Genomic DNA, 20,672 nt, shown 5'->3' with positions numbered 1-20,672 from the left:
TATCCGGAAGGAAACGTAGCGGGCTGAAAAAGTTTTCCTGCTTCTTCTCTACTAGCAGATCTCCTAGAGCCAGTGTGATATAGTGGTTAAGAGCGTTAGACTCGTAATCTGGGGAATTGGGTTCGCATCTCCGCTCCTCCACATGCAGCTGCTGGGTGACCTTGGGCTAGTCACACTTCTTTTGAAGTCTCTCAGCCCCACTCACCTCACAGAGTGTTTGTTGTGGGGGAAGAAGGGAAAGGAGAATGTTAGCCGCTTTGAGACTTCTTAGGGTAGTGATAAAGCGGGATATCAAATCCAAACTCCTCCTCCTCCTCCTCCTCCTCCTCCTCCTCCTTCTCCATCATCCTTGCAAGGTACATTGCTCTGATGGTGTTATTATTGGGGTACAATTTGTGTGTGTTCAAAGGAGCCACTGAGATTTTTCTAAGAACTGTATAGGAGCAGAAAACCACTTCCTGGCACCAATCACTAGGCCTATGTTTTAGGTGGATTTTTACATACTTTAGCTGGATTTTATTTTATTTTTTTTACATATTATAGATATTTTAAAACGTGTTTGTTGGTTGTCCTGTCATGTCCTGTGTCTGTGTGATATTCCTTCCCCTCAGTCACACTTCCCAAAGAACATGCCACCAACTGAGGCAAAGAAATGTGTTTTGTCGCTTTTAAAGGTTGATGCGTTTGAGTAAAACTATTGCATGAAGATGTATTATCTCAGCGGAGCAGAAGGCTGCCTTCTAGTCAGCTTTCCAGGCAGCAAATTGCATGCAATAAATTTTACACGGCAGTGTACTGTACTCCATAATGGAATAAAATAAAATAAAAATACAATCACTTTCACTTTCACTGTTTCATTTTACAACAGAGTTTAGCTTCATTTTATGCACATGAGTTAGCTTATATGGAAAAAAAAGGTTCCATATTTCATGCTGTGGCTCTCTGCTTACCCTTTACAGCTGTTTAAAAGGAGAGGTGTGTCTGCAGCACTGTTTAGTTTATCATCAAAATCCTGAGTGGATACATCCAGTGATGAACAATCGAGTGATGCGCATGCACACATATGAGCCAGCCCATGCTCTAATGCAGGGGTGGTCAACTTTTCTACAACCAGTAACCCATCCCTCACCATGAATCTCGAAGCTGTCCTCTTTCCTGAAGGGCAGCCATAAGTCTGACCCAAATCCCACAGACCATCTCCCCATCCAAGAGATCAGAGTCTATAAAATACATTCCACCCTGCTATAAACACTCCCAGGCTCTGGATACTGCAGGGTAATGCAGACTTCTACAATTAGGTCTGCAACTGACTGGAAGTCTGGCCACAGCTTTGAATCAATGACGCATCACTAGTGAAAGCTGTGCTTTTGTCATTCAGCACAAAAGTCTGGCAGCCACCTGTGTGCCCAGGGATGGCATGAGCTTCCAGGGTGAAAGCCCAAAATTTGAGTGCATGTCCTTTGTGGATTAGAATTTCAGCAGAGATGCCACTATCCCTGGAGATGACTGTTATAATATACATACATTTACTGACTCACACTTACATGCATGAAAGGGTTAACTGGAGCCCTGAGTGCAAGTAACCAATGAGTACGCAGCAGGCTCTCCCCCCCCCCCCCCGCCTCTGCTTCCTGGAACAAGCAAGGAGCTGCACCATGACTCCCAGCTGAAAGAGAAACCAAATGAACTGAATCTCCTGAAAAGGATATTTTTACAACCTGCATCTTTGCTAAGCCAAAGATTGCATGATCATTTTTGTAAGGAAACCAAGTTCTTTTCTTTTTAAGTGGTTTGGAGCCATTTTTCTTTGTTTTACTGCTAACATATGGAGACTTCTTTGCTGTAACTTCAGAAACACTGTGAGTAAAATCTTATTTGCAAAGCTAAATGTCTGTGATTTATTCTAGCCTAAGTATTTCTGTAGGACGCGGGTGGCACTGTGGTCTACACCACAGAGCCTAGGGCTTGCCAATCTAAAGATTGGTGGTTCGAATCCCCGTGATGAAGTGAGCTCCCATTGCTCAGTCCCTGCTCCTGCCAACCTAGCAGTTCGAAAGCATGTCAAAGTGCAAGTAGATAAATAGGTACCGCTCTGACGGGAAGTTAAACAGCATTTCCGTGTGCTGCTCTGGTTCGCCAGAAGTGCCTTAGTCATGCTGGCCACATGAGCTGGAAGCTGTCTGCAAACAAATGCCAGCTTCCTCGGCTTATAGAGCGAGATGAGTGCCGCAACCTCAGAGTTGTCCGCGACTGGACCTAACGGTCAGGGGTACCTTTACCTTTAAGTATTTCTGTGGGGAACGTTTGATTAAAGGCAGATGAGGGTAGATGTATATTTAACCAAGTTTAAACATGCTTGGAGCAATCACCATTGTGTTAAGAAATCACAATGGGAGAGTAAGAATCTCTCTCCCAAACCTATCTCTCCAACAGCTTAGTAAGAGCTTCTCCTGCAGTTTGGTGCCTATTATGTGACCAGCATGGCAGTGAAGTTGATTGCATAAAGCAAGTCAAGACCTAGTTGCTTTATTAGTTGATTAACATTAAATAGGTTTTAAAAGACCAGCTAAGTTGGTACTTCAGAAGTCTGTTTCATTCCCAAGAAGGACTGAGGCTAAATGGTAAAAATGATGAGGCTATATGAACACAGTCCCTGTCAAAGCATTTAATTGCAGTTTTCAGAGAACAAGCTCTGCTATTTGAACTAGTAACATTCACAACACAGAGATAAGATATTAACTTCCCCACTAGGCAAACCTATGACAATCTGAGACATTTGCCAACCCAAGTATTCATATGAAGATTGTGTTTGGAAGTCAATAACCCCGTATTTCATCTCTTTGTGCTTTAATGGACATGTTTCACTCCACTGTGAAAGCATATGCACAATATATGCCACAAAAAATGGATGGAAATGACAAATAGGTGAGCTGCATAATGGGCTAAGGAGACAAATGTGTCAATATGACACGCAATGAATAAACATGTGCCAAAGACAAGACATACCCATGTTTTATTGCAATACTCAGTGCTATTATTTACACATTTTGTGTTTGGGACACTGTCTTAGGGAAACACTAACAAAGTGTTTTAACATTAGCCTTCTGTAAAACTACAGTGGTGTAGAGTAAAGATTTAGCTCTCAAAAAACCAGTGCAATGCAACAATGAAAGAGAGTTGTCAAAAGAAATTCACCGCAAAAACAGAGAATAGCAAACTGAAACTGACACATTTTCCCCCGAGGATGCAGAAAAGGGCCTGAGTATTTCCTCCCGAAGCAAAATTTATTCAAGGAAAGAGCAGCAGTGTAGACAACTTGGAGGTTAGAAACGACAACTTCTAAACTTTATCTGCCAGCCAGTTAAAACGGTCACCGTTGTGGGTTTCAGATAAATCAAATGCACAAATGAGGAAGCAATCACTTAAGAGACATGGGGTCTTCTAGTCTTCTGCAATCTTTCAGGTGGGATTCCATCACATCCTGGCAAATTCCAGTTGCACAATTCCAGTTGATTGGGAGGGCTTGCGCAAAAAACTCCCTTCCCCCCAAAATTAGACGCCTTACAATAAGAAAAGTGACACAAAAATGCACTGGAAAGTGTGGTTTGTTTGTTTTTCCATAATAGAGGATTCTGTGATATGGTCCAGGACACACATAGTTTGAGGTGGTCACTGGCTGGCCATCATAGCTGCCAAGTTATCCCTTTTTTACAGGGATTTTCCCTTATGCTGAATAGGCTTCCTCGCGAGAAAAGGGAAAACTTGGCAGCTATGCTGGCCATGCCCAGTAGAGATCAGTATCACCCAATGTAGCACACACCATGTGTTTTCATTTTTCAGGGAATCATGGAGCTGGTGGGAGGCCTTGTTAATGCCATTGAGCCCAACCTCCTGCTTGATGCAGGAAATTCGCATCTACAACATATCTAGCTGATGGCTGTTCATCCTTTGTTTGACACCTTTTGGTGTCATAAGATCATAAGAAAAGCCTACTAGATCATGTCAATGACCAGTCTAGTCCAGAATCATGTTCTCACAGTGGCAAACCAGATGCCCATCAGAAATCCACAAAGCAGAACCTAAACACAATAGCTCTCTCCCAACTTGTGATTCCCAGCAACTAGTTTTCAGAAGGATATCGCCGCTGACGGGAAAGGTAGAATAGACATCATGAATAGTAACCATTGATGGCCTTATCCTCCAGAAATTTGTGAAATCCTCTTTTGAAGCTATACAAGTTGCTGGCCATTACTACATCTTGTGGAAGAAAATTATGTAGTTTAGGCACTGTAGATACCTCTACACCAGTGTGGCATAGTGGTTAAGAGTGGTAGTAATCTGGTGAACCGGGTTCACGTCTCCGCTCCTCCACATGCAGCTGCTGGGTGACCTTGGGCTAGACACACTTCTTTGAAGTCTCTCAGCCCCACTCACCTCACAGAGTGTTTGTTGTGGGGGAGGAAGGGAAAGGAGAATGTTAGCCACTTTGAGACTCCTTCGGGTAGTGATAAAGCAGGATATCAAATCCAAACTCCTCCTCCTCCTTCTCCTCCTCTCCTTTTTTCTAAACCTGGGTTTCCCAAATTTGGGTCTCCAGCTGTTTTGGACTACAGTTTCCATCATCCCTGACCACTGGTCCTGCTAGCTAGGGATGATGGGAGTTGTAGTCCAAAAACCATTGAAGACCCAAGTTTGGGAAACCCTGCCTTAAACTTTAAAGCTCCAACTGTTGTAACCTTTTCCTGTTAGAAGAGTTTCTCCACCCCCTTGATCATTTTGGAGATTCAAACCACGAGGTGATTTATAAACATCTCAGTCCACATAATGCCCCTTTTCTTCAAGGACTCCCTGATATTGCCCTGAAAATGGACCCCCAAACTGAAATCTCAGGGTAAAGCCTGAGACTTGGCAATGCAGATCACGAGTCCTTGGTTATGTGGCTGGAACATGAACCTTGTTGCTATGCTTTTATTCTATCAAAACAGTGACATCACCACATTTTAAATAGGCTGACAACTCAGGCAGCTTGGCAGCAGTCTGTGAATGAGCCTGTACATCAAAGGGGGTTCCGAACATCCTATTTGAGGAAGGAAGTTTGGCTTTAACTGGGAAGCAATGACAATACCTACTGGTTTTCCTCACACACTGTGGCAGAAAGCATGCAAGCAAGAGCACAACCCTTTTGTTTTGTGTGCATATTAAGAGTTTAAATATTCTGCACAGTATTGGTTGATTTTGATAGCCTTTGCTTATGAGTACACTTACTTGAGAATCATGTGCTTTTGATCTGCAAACTCTTGATTCGCAATAACCCTGCAATGACCTTCCTGTCACTCATTTCTCCCTTTCACAGGATTTCCTTTAATTTCTGCAGGATGTTCAGTGCTAATGGAGGAAGATTGCCACATTTCCCTCTGACTGCACAACACCACAAGCAACTTAAAATAGTGCTGAGGCTTCCGTGGTATGGCTTTCAAATGTTGTGGGTGGCATTTTTTCATGAGCTGCATGTATTTCAGTTACTCAGATATCCCTCCCTCCTATTTCAAATGAAAAGAAAAGTATCAAAGTATACTCGCTTCATCATACTCAAGAACGTCATCTAATGGCAGTTCTTTTATGTATGACTCTCTTTTTATATTCATTTTTAAAGAAAATGTACCGCTTTGTTCTTACCATTGTTGTTTGAGGCTTGCTGTTGTTTTTCTTTGAAGTTGCAGCTCTAAAATACTTAATAAAAAGATAAGGCAATATCATCGCTAGTCATGAGATAGGAATGCAAGAAGGCAGCAATCTCCATTGTGATCTGTATTTGTCACAATCAGAGGCGTTTCCATTCTACTGCAGTTCAGCTTTTGTCAAAAATAACGTTATTCTTCTTGTCCACTATGGTTGAATTCAACATAATTAATTACATACTTAATGATAAAAAATTTCCTTCAGTAGCACCATAAAAACAACTAAGTTTTTATTTTGGTATGAGCTTTCGTGTGCATGCACACTTCTTCAGATACACTTGAAACAGAAGTCAGACCCTTATGTATATACAGAGGGCGGTGGTGGTGGGGGGAATGGGTGATGGGCTGATGGGAGTGGTAAACCTGTAGATGGCTGTTAACGACTGCTGATGACTGCAATTGGTCCTGCGGGGGGAAAGCAAGGGCTGAGGCACTAAAGAAAGCTTGATCATGCATAATGAGATAAGAATCCAATGTCTTTGTTCATCCCAGGTGGTTCCATGGTTTTAAGCTTGGTAATGAGTTCCAATTCAGCAACTTCTCTTTCCAGTCTGTTCCTGAAATTTTTCTGTAATAAAACAGCTGCTTTGAGATCTTGTATAGAATGTCCTGGGAGATTGAAGTGTTCTCCTACTGGTTTCTCTGTCTTGTGGTTCCTGATGTCAGATTTATGTCCATTTATCCTTTGGCGTAGGGTTCGTCCTGTTTGTCCAATATAGAGAGCTGAAGGGCACTGTTGGCGTTTCAAGTGTATCTGAAGAAGTGTGCATGCACATGAAAGCTCATACCAAAATAAAAACTTAGTTGGTCTTTAAGGTGCTACTGAAGGAATTTTTTTATTTTGCTTCGACTCAGACCAACACGGCTACCTACCTGATACTTAATGATGTCATTAATGATGTAATTCCATATAATTCATTTAAATGCAAAGGAAACATCCAAAAAATGCCCGTGCCCGTGGGTGTGTGTGTGTGTCATTAGTTACTTATCATTTGTGGACTAAAAATCAACAATAGAAAATACCGATTGCCTGATTTCTATTCCTCACCATAGAACACGTGAACTGCAGCAATTTTCACTCCCGTGTCTGCTTAGAGTAGAATTCTCTGCCATCTCTACTCACAGCAAACCCCTTGAAATCAATGGACTTAAACAAGAAGAGGACTTCTCAGAGCAACCGGGCATCTGCCAGAGATTGAACTTGGGATCTTCTGCATGCCAGGCATCTTGCTCTACCACTGATGCCAAATCTAAACCTGGAAGAAAAGTGAGGGAAACATCTTAGGATGGAAACAGCTAAATCCACTGCTAGCAGTGCATCTTTAAATATTGACTAGCTCCCACCCACCCCCTTCCAGTACTAATTTAAAAGGAGGTCATTTAAATTTTTTATGCAGGTGACATTTAACACCTGCAACATTGAAGCTGTTGTATGTTCCTTCCTTTTATTAAAATTTATCTCAGCTCTACTTCACCGAGCTCAGTGTAGCAAGTATGGAATTCCCAGGTGGTGCCCATTTCAGGGACTGGCCATGCACACATATCTGCTTAAGCTATATAGAAGCACACCAGGTGTCTCCAGACACACTAGAAGATGCAGGAAACCTGAGTTATAGCATGCAGATTTTACCTATTGGTGGATTTGTCTGAGGCAGGCAGGTAAGCTGACGCACAGGTCTTCATTTAATCAGAAGCAATTCGTCTAGGACTGTAGGGTATTGCATGCTCAGAACAACAAGGTAGCAGAAATGCCTTAAGGAAGGTCATACAAATTTGTAATAGGTCGTGCATTACTGTAATTTGGCTGTTTGATCTCTGGCAGCTCTGAAAAGACAATCTGTCAGTGGGACAGGATTGCCGTTAAATAAAATGATGATCATTTATGTTTTTTAATCTTGTTTATATGTTAGGTCTAAATTAGACGTGACATTAAATGTGCGACTGAATCAATGTGTCTTTTTTCTAAATTGCAGCTGTCAAGGGAGGGCAATCAGGACAGTGGAGGTTAGCCACAGTCTCTGTGGAAAATCATCTCACTTTGGGAAAGGAGAGTCTGTTGCTACGGTACTAATGGCAACTCACCTTTTACACTGCTAAGAGTAGCTTGAGGAACTCTGATTTTCATCAGGACTTGGGTAGAGCAGGGATTAAACTCTCCTCTCTTCATGCCATGGTCCCTTATTGCTGTCACTAGAAGAACAAAGAACAGAGACATTGGGTGAGAGTCAGCTGAGGACTACTTACAGAAGACCCATCGAAGTCAATGGGCTTAAGTAATTATTTCTACTATTGTTTGCAATAAACAAAATGGACTCCTAACTCCTCTTGTCTCTGAGTTTTATTGGCCTAACTCAGAAGATAAGCCATTTTTGGCTTGTAACAATACCTGCCATCACCAATGTTGCTGGGAGAAAGAGGGGAAGATGCAAGATGGCAGTGAGGCCAGTGCGGAGCAAATGCACCCGTGTAACTCATTGGGTGTTCCCTCCAGTGTGTTTGCACTGTGTCAGGCTTGCTCCGTCTACCTAGCTGCCATGCTGCCAGTGACAACTACTGCGGCCTACTTGGAGTGCAACTAACATTGCATGTTGTTGTTTAGTCATTTAGTCATGTCTGACTCTTCATGACCCCATGGACCAGAGCACACCAGGCACTCCTGTCTTCCACTGCCTCCCGCAGTTTGGTCAAACTCATGTTTGTAGCTTCAAGAACACTGTCCAACCATCTTGTCCTCTGTCGTCCCCTTCTCCTTGTGCCCTCCATCTTTCCCAGCATCAGGGTCTTTTCCAGGGAGTCTTCTCTTCTCATAAGGTGGCCAAAGTATTGGAGCCTCAGCTTCAGGATCTGTCCTTCCAGTGAGCACTCGGGGCTGATTTCCTTCAGAATGGATAGGTCTGATCTTCTTGCAGTCCATGGGACTCTCAAGAGTCTCCTCCAGCACCATTAAAAGCAACAAAGCATTCAGCAACACATCTGATTTCCCCTCTCGTTTGATTCCTTCTGTAAGAGCCTGCACACTTGCTAGGTCTAACAAGTGTTTTATTGTGTCCTGCCTGTGTTGAAAGTGTGCTTTCTTGAGACAAGAGAAAAGTTCTTGACGGTGGCTGTATTCAGATGATCACATAGCTTGCCTTTGTAAGGTTTGTTTGGCTTAGCCATTTTCCACTGAGGTGGTGAAAAGGTTCCTATTCCGACAAGCCTAGTTGTAGATTTTACGGTGGCTGAACCCATGGCAGGGAATTAATATTACTCCATTAATGAGTGAAAGTCTAAGATGGGAAATAGAAAAGCAGATGAGGAGTTTTGTTTAATTTTTTTGAAAACCATTTTAAGTGAGTTTGCACAATTTTCTGACCTTCTGTCTTCTGCAGACCTCAAAGGGGGAAGCAAATGAGTGGTGAGGATGTGTTCCAAAACACTTCTTTTAGGCAACAGGTCAGTGTGGTGTAGTGGTTAAGAGCGGTAGACTCGTAATCTGGGGAACCAGATTCGCGTCTCCGCTCTCCACATGCAGCTGCTGGGTGACCTTGGGCTAGTCACACTTCTCTGAAGTCTCTCAGCCCCACTCACCTCACAGGGTGTCTGTTGTGGGGGAGGAGGGGAAAGGAGATTGTTAGCCGTTTTGAGACTCCTTCGGGTAGTGATAAAGTGGGATATCAAATCCCACTTTATCTTCTTCTTCTTCTTCTTCTTCTTCTTCTTCTTCTTCTTCTTCTTCTTCTTCTTCTTCTTCTTCTTCTTCTTCTTCTTCTTCCTCCTCCTCCTCCTCCTCCTCCTCCTCCTCCTCCTAAAATGATTTCAGTTACAGGTAGGTAGCCGTGTTGGTCTGCCGTAGTCGAAACAAAATAAAACAATTCCTTCCAGTAGCAGCTTAGAGACCAACTAAGTTTGCCATTGGTATGAGCTTTCGTGTGCATGCACACTTCTTCAGATTTCAGTCAGGTTATACAACATATTGATACTGGAATTATAGAGGTGGAATGTAAATGGCCACTTTTCCGATCACCAGTGGCAAGCAGGATCGTATTCACAAGACCAGGAAGGGAAATTTTGCCACGGAAAATTCTTTTTTCCCAGGCCATGAAGAAAAAGAAGAAGATGAAGAGGAGGAGGAGGAGGATATACAAGCGGACCGGCTTGTATTTTCTCTCTTGAGCTAGTAACTTCAGTGTGCTAAGTTTGAAGTCTGGTTTATTTAAATTTTAAATTCATAGGATGCTAATGTTTACAGCACAGCCAATTCAATCAGGGAGGTGAGAATCCCCATGAAATAATCTTATGACTTACATCAGCGGGGTGTTTCTTTTCTTTTTTTAAAGTATTCTGACAACTTAGTTGCCGATGTACGAAGGCAGCATAATTCCACAGGGAGAAGCAATATTAGCTCTGCATCATGCTCGCTGTGCTAACATCTTGGTCTGCAAGCAGTGGGGGGTGGGCGGCGGGAGGGGTTGCGGAACACACAGTTATACTACAGAGACGCACAGCAAGCTGATGCGCTGCTGAGATTTGGTGCCATTTTAATATATTCTGCTTTCTGTAGGTGGCATTATCACACTGAGCCTTCCGTCAATCAAGCTGTAACTAGCACCAACCACGGCATGAGATTTCACCCTTTTGTGAGTACTGAAAATATTGCTGCTTAGAAAGCGCCAGAGTCAAAACAACTTGCACAGCTGGAATTTCTGCCACAATTGCGACGGACAGCTGGGTCCCGGCATCGGCTGTCGATGTGACCAGGGCATGTGTATCGAGGCTTCATGTTATTTGTATACAAAACAAGAGTTCGCTTCTCTGCTGGCCTCCCCTTGGCTATGAGACACCAACTGTGAATGCGGGGAGCGCCGATTTCTCAGCCGTCGTGGCTACTTTTCAAAAAGGTAAATGTTCCACATGTCCATTTCCCCCCAGCAGAGATGTCGTGGCGGGGAATGCTTTCATCTGCCGAGTTTCTGCACACCATGGAGGTGTTCGTACACATGCTATTCAAATTGTACATTAAAAACAACAACAACCCATTTTCAAAGGGTTCAAAGGGAATGCCAGGTCCAGGGCTCAAATGTGGCCTTCCAAATGTGGCTCTCGGGACTCTCCCCAAGCCACACTCCCTTCCTGGCCTTGCTCCTTGTATTTCTTAAGTGGTTTTGCCTGGCTGGAATGTGCTCTTGGACTGTAATCATTTATCTCGCTTGTTTGAATGGGGGCTGTAGAGAGCATAGAACAGCATAGAAGCCTCTGGCTTCGGCATGGGAGGAATGTAGCCTATTGTACAAAGGACAGAGTCACATCAATTGCTCTGCCCAATTTTGCTTCTGACCTCCCACCTAGTCATGGAATTCCACCCGGTAGGTGCATGAAATAAGCAGAAGTCTACACAATTCTATGTTGCCCTTTGCATGTGGTTAACTTCGAACAGTAACCAGAGATACTGAGCACAAACATAGTTCCTTAAACGCTAGTATTTGGTGGGCAGATACTTTTGTATGTATCCAGTGGGGTTTTTTCTGGGGGGTCGCGGAAAAACATTTTGTGGATCTTTGTACTTTCGTCCATTTAAAAAGGGACCCCTGACCATTAGGTCCAGTCGTGACCGACTCTGGGGTTGCGCGCTCATCTCGTATTATTGGCCGAGGGAGCCGGCGTATAGCTTCCAGGTCATGTGGCCAGCATGACAAAGCCACTTCTGGCGAACCAGAGCAGCACACGGAAACGCCGTTTACCTTACCTTCTACTTGCATTTTGACGTGCTTTCGAACTGCTAGGTTGGCAGGAGCTGGGACCGAGCAACAGGAGCTCACCCCGTCACAGGGATTCGAACCGCCGACCTTCTGATCAGCAAGCCCTAGGCTCAGTGGTTTAACCCACAGCGCCACCATTGACTGTATGTATTTTTTCATGATTTGAACTATAATATGGTGATTTTCTTGAGTCCTAAACATTTTTAAAGGAAAAAAAGCACTGTATGTTTCGGTATACATTTCCCTGTGTATGCAGCCATCCAAGTAATAAAGGTTAGGACCATTTTAGACCATATGCTTACAAAGTTTCATAGGGGAGTCTCTCACCTTGATCCATAGCCACCCGCAAGCTACACTGGATGCTCAGTGGTCCATGGATTGGCATGGATACAGGAAAACATGAAAACATGGTCGCTGCTGGCAACATCGATCACCTGCTGGAGGTAGTATAAGGGGAGGAGAGGCCTGAATTCAGCCCTCACGCTGACCAAAGATGGGAGCATAGACGTGGGATTTTAGGAAATCATTACAGCTTACTCACATAGTCCAAAATAAAAGTTACAAGAACAAAAGTTTAAAGTTGCCCTCACACTTCTTTGCCACGGTTGTTGTTTATGTTGTTGCTTTCTGTGTCTTGGCCATTTCTTGACCCGAGTCACTGCTTTGTGAGATTGTTTGTGCATTTGGGGGGTGGGGGTAAAATGGAATTCAGAGTAAAATGGGCAAATTGTCTGTTCATTCTGGAACTAGTGGGTGAGTACAAACCCTCAATTATTTTCCAAAAGGAAGCTGAGCACATCCTGTGTGGCGACTTCTTATCCCATGACTGACTTGGTTACGGAGGGCATAGGGAGAAGGGAGTCTCTTTCTTCCTACATGCACTGAGGGTTGTGATAAATTGCAGGGATCAGCATGCTGACTGGGTGACACAGTATAGCAGAGGTTGCCAACATATTACAGGGAAGTTTTTAATCTTTGGTGTTTTACTGTGGTTTTATAATTTGTTAACTACCTATAGACACCCTGTATTCTCAGCGTCTATACTCTGGAACTCCCTGCCTCATGTTATTCACTCTACTGTTTCAGCAAGCCTATCCAGACATGTAATTTTATAATACCCATTTGTTTCTAAAACTGTCGGTTTTATCTATACAGTATTCAAATCGTTCTATTATGTCTTTGCTTTTTAAAAACTTATTGATTTTATTTTATTAGGATTTTCTTTTGCATTGCATTATGTAACACGGCTTCTTTATATTAAATTAAGTGGTATAGAAATCTTGTGCAATAAATTACAATAAATATAGAAGCCACCGGCCTGCCACTTCTCACAACCTCCCTGCCATGCCAAGCCTTACAGTTTTCTTTGCCCTCACAAGCGAATGAAAACACCCATCCACATACACAACGTGCATAAACTACCCTGGGACCTCTGGGTATAAGGCGATATATAGATTCAATAAATAAATGTATAGTAAATAAATAAACAGTCAACCTGTAAGTGCCTTAGGAACAATTCCTTTAACCTTAGAATCATAGAGTTGGAAGAGACCACAAGGGCCATCCAGTCCAACCCCCTGCCAAGCAGGAAACACCATCAAAGCATTCTTGACATATGCCTGTCAAGCCTCTGCTTAAAGACCTCCAAAGAAGGAGACTCCACCACACTTCTTGGCAGCAAATTCCGCTGTCGAACAGCTCTTGCTGTCAGGAAGTTCTTCCTAATGTTTAGGTGGAATCTCCTTTCTTGTAGTTTGAATCCATTGCTCCGTGTCCGCTTCTCTGGAGCAGCAGAAAACAACCTTTCACCCTCCTCTATATGGCATCCTTTAATATATTTGAACATGGCTTAGCCTACAGAGCACTTGCTAATGTTGCCACAGAAAGTTTAATTTTGCTTTATACAGACATAGAGAGTACATTTTGTTCTGGGTAATTTATATATCAGCTTGAGCCGATCAGAGTTAAGGTGATGTCTTTGCCTCTCGGCTGTGGCCTGTCAGAAGTTTTAATTACAGCAAATGCTTCGGGGGTACTCCTGTAATTCTAATGGACTGGAACAGTCCACAGGCAAGACATGTCAGGTCAGGAGGGAGAATGAAGTGTTGTAAAACACTGATGAAGAAGTAGATGTGTGAAAGAATAAAGGATTCTGACAACAAGGGGGAATAAATGCTGTATTGTGCTGCAGTGGAGTAAACTAAACTCCCAGTATTGTACTGACTTTTCTGGGCATGGTTTTTGCTGTTTTTGCAGTCGCTCCTGCACTGGTCTGATAATATGCGTGCATGTTTCACTCAGTTAAACGGCAGGATAGGCCAGAATCTGTCCTGGGGTGTTTCTTATGTCTCATACCCCTGATGCTTGTGGTGTGAGAGTTTGCCACCAAACATACTTTGGCATGATCATTGCATGTGCACATGCAAGGTCATAGGGAAAGTGCAACAGCATAGAATCATAGAATCATAGAGTTGGAAGAGACCACAAGGGCCATCCAGTCCAACCCCCTGCCAAGCAGGAAACACCATCAAAGCATTCTTGACATGTGGCTGTCAAGCCTCTGCTTAAAGACCTCCAAAGAAGGAGACTCCACCACACTCCTTGGCAGCAAATTCCACTGCCGAACAGCTCTTACTGTCACAAAGTTCTTCCTAATGTTTAGGTGGAATCTTCTTTCTTGAAGTTTGAATCCATTGCTCCGTGTCCGGAGCAATCATTCAGCAGGGATCATTCAGTTTGCAGCTCAAGGGTTAATTTTGTTAATGTCAAACTCAACTAGCCAATTGTTGCTGGCGGTGGAGGTGTTGCTTACCAATCAGGCAGAGCAGCATTCTTTCCATTGAGGCAGCAGTTGAGCTACTTGGCTAGATCAAGGTGGTCCAATGCACAGCCTAAGAACTGTATCTAGCCCTTGGTGCATTTTTTGGGTGGCCCTCAGCAACATCTGAACCTTCACAGCCCAGTTCCCATGCTGCCTTCCACCTTCCTCCTTCCCAAAACCAAGTTAGAACTTTCCCAGCTTTGGGAAGGAGGTAGAAGGGCTCTAGGATCCTGCCAGAGCTTTGCACCTCCTTTCCAAAGCCCAGTGCCTCACTTACCCAACTTTGGAGGGCAGCATGAGGGCTGGGATTGAGAAAGTGTCAATTTTCTGCCTTGCTTCCCCCTTCCTGCATGTCAAGGCAGTGTGCGTTCCATGTCAAAGTAGCCTTGTGGCCCACTTGGCATGAAAAATTAAACTACCCTGGGTAGTACTGAGGGAGATTTTCCTCTGTATGTTTGCTTGTATGTCTCCCTACTATGTACAAGAAAGGAAGTAAGGCAGTCAAACCTCTGTTTCTTTCTCCTCAAATTATACACTGTCTTTGTTCGGTTTCCTCAGCAAAGTATTATCAGGATTTATTTCCTGTTTGGACTCTGTCTGCGTTATTTAAGTGGTTTTGCTAGCAATCCCTACCCACTTCTCCTGCCAAAGAACAAAGATTTACAACAAAAAGAGAGTCAAGCATAACCGGACAATAGTTAGACCAAAGGCCTGCTGCTGCAATGTTGAAGTGGTGAGAGAGAGGGTATAAGGAAATTCCACAAGTAGTGTGTCATTGGCAACTGTTTTCTTTCAGTTTGTAGTGGCTTCTGTTTAGGTCCTTTCACTGACAAGCAAGAGTTGCCAATTTTTGCATGCTGCGCAGGGCCGGCCCTAAGGCAAGGCTGGGTGGTGCAATGCGCCAGGCTGCCAGGGGGGCACCGCGCTGCTGGGAAATGGGGGAGGGCACCAGAGGGATCTTCGCACCACGGTGCCAGGGCGCCAGATATGCTTAAGACGTCCCTGATGCTGCGGTTAAACGATATCTTATAGAGCTACATTTTCTCCATTCTAAAGTGTTAGTGAAGTTTTCATGGAGTGTGAGAGCAGTAACGTATTCGCTTGAAGTTTCACTGCGGTTGTACCTGCCCCCTAAACAAGCAAAGCACCCATGCTGCAAACTTTGGCATGCCACCACTGCAGGCTAGTTCGCTTGTCCTGCTGCACACAGGTGCAACCTGTCCTGCGCATGTAACAAGTGTTTGCGTGAAGGTGTGTACATTTAATTATTTGTGCACCTCGTATGTTATTAGTATAATCGTCATCATACGTGCTACATACATTGCTAAACATATTACAGTTTTTATCAGGTTCAGTCCATCAAACAGCACATTACATGAAAATAAAGCAAGGGTCTTCCTATACAAATTTCCGTTACTGGTATATCATTTAGAATCAGTAATAAGCTAATATTTCTGTATATGATCAGACTAGTTTTGATATTTAAGTGAATCATTGTTAAAACATTGGAAACCCTTAACTTAGATTTGGCAGCAGCGCTGTGTGTGTGTGTGTATTGTGTGTGTGTGTGTGTGTGTGTGTGTGTAGTGTAGTGTAGTGTGTGGGGTGTGTGTGTGTGTGTTTGTGTAGTAAATTTGTACCACCTAGAGTTGCCATATGTCCGGATTTTTCCAGACATGTCCAAGATTTAATTGGTGAAATTAGCATTTGGGGGGGGGGGTTTTGAAAAAAATGGCAAAATGTCCGGGGTTTTTTGCCAACAGAACCAGGAAGTGTGTGTTTGAGTATCACCCTTTACCATTTGGGGGCAAATAATCCGCCCCAAAAAACGCAACAGCTTTTGTGTCCGGATTTTTACATCTTGAAACATGGCAGCCCTGGGAGCAACTTATTGTATAGTTGTTGTCGTGTCTTCTGTCCCCAAACCTGAAATCTGAGAAAATGTGCCAACTTAAGCCATTACAACGGAGTCCCATATTTTATCCACTCAGTTATTTGTGTACACAGGTGTACAGATTTTTATAGCTGTTGAATTCTATTAGGTTATAGTACAACTATTTATGTACACTACCACACAAATTGTACACACTTTGATGTAGCATGTGAACACTTAGAGGGGTTGTTGCTGTTTTTTTACAATCAGGCGGTGTATAAATTTTATGAAAAACCCTAGTTTTTCACGACCACTTTATGCTTTGGAGACTCTTGAGAGTCCCATGGACTGCAAGAAGATCAAACCTATCCATTCTTCAGGAAATCAGCCCTGAGTGCTCACTGGAAGGACAGATCGTGAAGCTGAGGCTCCAATACTTTGGCCACCTCATGAGAAGAGAAGACTCCCTGGAAAAGACCCTAATGTTGGGAAAGATTGAGGGCACTAGGAGAAGGGGACGACAGAGGATGAGATGGCTGGACAGTGTTCTCGAAGCTACAAACATGAGTTTGACCAAACTGTGGGAGGCAGTGCAAGACAGGAGTGCCTGGTGTGCTTTGGTCCATGGGGTCACGAAGAGTCGGACACGACTAAACGACTAAACAACAACAACAACATTATGGTTTAATGCATAGAGGTCTGCCCCGGCCATATCATGCATTCATTTTAAATGGGCTACTGATGTGCAAAGGTGATTAAGCAGTGCAACAGTTCCTGATTAAAATCAGCTGCCAGGGAAGGCAATAGGGAGCGTCATTCCCGTAAATTATAATGGAGCGGTTGCATATGTAATCCAATTTGCTCGTTTTTGTCAAGCAATACTTGCAGGCAAAGTAAGAAGCCAAGATTATGTCGCACAAACAATCGGCTTCAAATATAATGGGCAGATTTACAGAACTGGATGCAGTACAATGCCACGTAATTAGATGGGATACAACGTGAAGGCCCTATTTGCATATGAAATAATTTGAAAAGGGAATGGAAACGATCCAGGGAGGGCTAGCAAACAAATGGTGCAGCATGTTCAGGAGGCAGCTGGGAAGGCAACATTTCATACCTGTGCATAGCTGCAGGCGTTTTCTGAAGCGTTTGGATACCCCCAAAGGCAAGGAAATGCAAAACCAAGCAGTTCCTGTCCTCAGGAACCAGAACAATATCCTAAACTTTGTGCTGTGACATGTGGTAGGTAAAACAACAACAACAACCCAGAAGTTTGGGACTCATAGATCACCGATAGATCACATGTCTCGCATGCCAAAGATCACATATTTAGTCGCCAACGTGGACAGCTCAAGGATACCAGAGAAGAGCATATACCCCAGATCTTTGAGGTCTGCTGCCAATGAGAGCAGAAAATACTTAGGCTTGCCACACATCAAGAAAGTTGCTGACCTGTCCTGGTTTTCAGGTGTTAAAATGGCGTCAGGGGGGAATGACAGGAGAAACCCAGACGTATGGTTGGAAAAAGCAGCGAAAACAGCTCTGAAAGCTTAAAATCACTATTTTTGAATCAGGTTTCCCCCAGAAAAGCTTAACAATTTTGGTGGTTTCCTAAGAAAAAGAAAACTGAACCACTTTGTGGGTGTCAGGAATTTTACTTTTTGAAATATGGCAAGTGCAAAAAAACTGGACTAAATATACCAATAGTTTGACTCAGTATAAGGCAGTTTCATCTTTCCATATCTTTCTATTCAAGCTCTCTGAAACCCAAGAGTGGGGCACCTGTAGCCCTCTGGGTGTTGCTGGACTTCAGCACCCATCATTCCTGACTATTGGCTTTGCTGGTTCCAAGTTGGAATCCAAGAAGACCAGGAGGGCCCCACAAGTTCCCTCTCCTGACAGTGGCAGACCTAGAAACCATTAATTTGACACCAGAATTTAAATTTATTTATTTATTTCAAAAAAGCGTTATTCTGTCTCGAGAGATGCTGAAGTGCTCCTCCAGGGATGAAGCCAAACAGCTGGAGAATCACAGCACCTGCTGTGGCTGCAGAGATTGGTAACTTGCAACAGCTGCCTCCTATGCTGTTTCAGCTGCGTTAGCAGCACTGAAGTGACCTCCCTGGGGCGCAAGTCTGGGCAGCGTGTATGGAGGTCCTGTGATGCCCCGCCGACAAGACACACACACACACACACACACACGATCTCACTGATGTAGTTCAAAGGAAAGGAAAGCAATACATTTGACGCCAGCTTGGCTACAGGAGTTTGTGCAAAGAGGCGCCATCCAAGCGTCTTAGGGACTGTACTCCAGATTTGTATAGGGTTTACTCTTTAGCCTTTTTTTCTCCCAAAGATGTCCCACAAGGCAGCGGGTAGCATTACACAAAGTTTAACAATAATAATTCTCCTCCTTGGCCTTCCTGCCTTTGGTATCATGCCTGTTTGCTGGTGAGCTGGTAATCCCTTTATTAGGAGGAACCAGAATGCCACAAAGTCCTGAGCAAGGCTCTCCAGAACTCTTCATCAATCTGGATGGTCAGCAAACCAGGGGGCAGGGGGGAGAGCAGAGAAAGTTGGGCATGGCATAGGTGCCAAGTTCTGGATTGAAAAAGTGAGAAGGAGCGACTTCCGGCGCCGCTCTGCCCATTTCCAAAATGTCCGCAGCGCCAGAAGTCGCTTCTACGCATGTCCGGAAGTGCGTAGAAGCGACTTCTGGCGCTGCGGACATTTTGGAAATGGGCACAGTGGCATCGGAAGTTACTTCTACGCATGTCCAGAAGTGTGTAGAAGCAACTTCTGGTGCCGGTGCGGCACCAAAAGAACATGGCCGCCGGCAGGAGCTCTGTAATCCGGGGGAATACGGGGTATTTTGCCATTAGGGATACCTGCGGGAAACGGTAAGAAAATACGGGGGTTTCCCGGGGAAAACGGGGTACTTGGCAGCTATGGGGCATGGTGCGGTCCAAAAAGCCTTCCAAACACATGAAGGCCTTGCCATGCAGGTCTGAAGGGTGCTTAAAGGTCTCCCTGGACTAGGGCCGGCCCTACGGCCAGGCTGGGTGGCGCAGGGCGCCAGGGCGCCTGCCTGCCTGCCGCGCAGCTCCGCCCACCGCGCTGGGAAACGGGGTGGGGCAGGGCGGGGGCGCCGGAGGGATCCATCACACCATGGCACCAGGGTGCCAAATATACTTAAGAAGGCCCTGCCCTGGACTCAGCAACCCTGTGTCATCCAGGTTCCCGACTACAAGGAGGTTTCTAAGTGCCATTTCAGACCTTCTCTCTCAATCCCTGAAGGCCAGACCTTCTGCATGCAGCATTGCGACAGTGTGGGGAGGACTGGTGCATGCAGCCACAGCTCCCTAAACATGTTTTGCTGCACACTTGTGTGCCAAGAGTGGATGACTGAAGAGGACTGAGTCTCTCCAAATCTACAAGCTTCAGCAGTTTAAAAGTGGTGTGCAGGAGGAGTTATGCAGACATCATTAGATTCGTTTACTAGGTGTCAGACAGATTTCAGTGCTCCCAGACATAGTGTGGGATATAAACGTTGCAATAAATAAATCATCCTTTGGCCGTGAAATTCATAGTTTAACTACTCACTGTGTGAAGAAGTACTTGCTTTTTCTGTGAATCTTCCAGCATTCGGCTTCATTGGACTGCCTCAGGTTATAGAATTAGGACAGAGAAAGGAAAACTTCTTTCTGCTCATTTCCCCTACACCAGGCAAAATTTTAGACTCCCCTATCATGCCCATCCTACTCACCATTTTGCTAAGCTAAATTATCCTAAATGTTGTATCCTCTCCTCATGCTAAAGTTGTCCCAGCTCCACAATCATTTCAGTCACCCTTTTCCTGAGATTTTCCAGCTCTACAATATCATTGTTGAGGTGAATGTGTAGGTGAATGGGAGTTGTGCAGCCAGGATGGTGCACAACATTCTAAGTTCAGTCACACCATTGACTTCTGGTGGTTCCCTCACTGTGAGAAGTGAAGCTCCGGGGAACCAGGCAGAGGGCCTTCTCGGTAGTGGCACCCGCCCTGTGGAATGCCCTCCCATCAGATGTCGAGTAACTATATAACCTTTAGAAGACATCTGAAGGCAACCCTGTATACGGAAGCCTTTCAATGTGTAATGTTTTATTATTATTATTTATATGTTGGAAGCCACCCAGAATGGCTGGGGCATCCCAGCCAGATGGGTGGGTTATAAATGTTGTTGTTGTCCTGGTTCCACAGTGGTCCGCCGGATATCTCCAGCAAGCCCAAAAGGTAGGCATGAAGACATCAGTTCTCCCTTCTTCTTGCTGTCAGCAATTGATATTTGATGGCCATTCAGTGTATCTGGGTGTTTCATAATGCCATTGTGGCATTGATAGACATATCCACCATAAATGTGCTTATGATAGATGTGTAGGAGTTCTTCAGCAGATGAATGGAAAGTGACAGTAAAATAATAATAAAATGATCTGATGAAGAAACACTGGTTGAGTAAACTTGT

At 44.2% G+C, this 20,672-nt stretch overlaps 1 long non-coding RNA gene across 1 annotated transcript; it reads left to right on the top strand.

The window, feature by feature from the left end:
• Positions 1 to 1,620: 1,620 nt before the first annotated feature.
• LOC118093930 (uncharacterized) lies at positions 1,621 to 12,808 on the top strand. The gene is made up of 3 exons (XR_004693707.3): positions 1,621 to 1,859; positions 5,354 to 5,464; positions 10,282 to 12,808. It is a non-coding gene; the product is annotated as an uncharacterized LOC118093930 (long non-coding RNA).
• The last annotated feature ends 7,864 nt before the right edge of the window (positions 12,809 to 20,672 follow it).

The sequence above is a fragment of the Zootoca vivipara genome, chromosome 5, assembly GCF_965207765.1.
Source record: "Zootoca vivipara chromosome 5, rZooViv2.hap1.1, whole genome shotgun sequence".
Lineage (NCBI taxonomy): Eukaryota > Metazoa > Chordata > Lepidosauria > Squamata > Lacertidae > Zootoca > Zootoca vivipara.
Note: the sequence above shows the minus strand (reverse complement) of the source record. Positions and strands in the feature narration are given on the sequence as shown.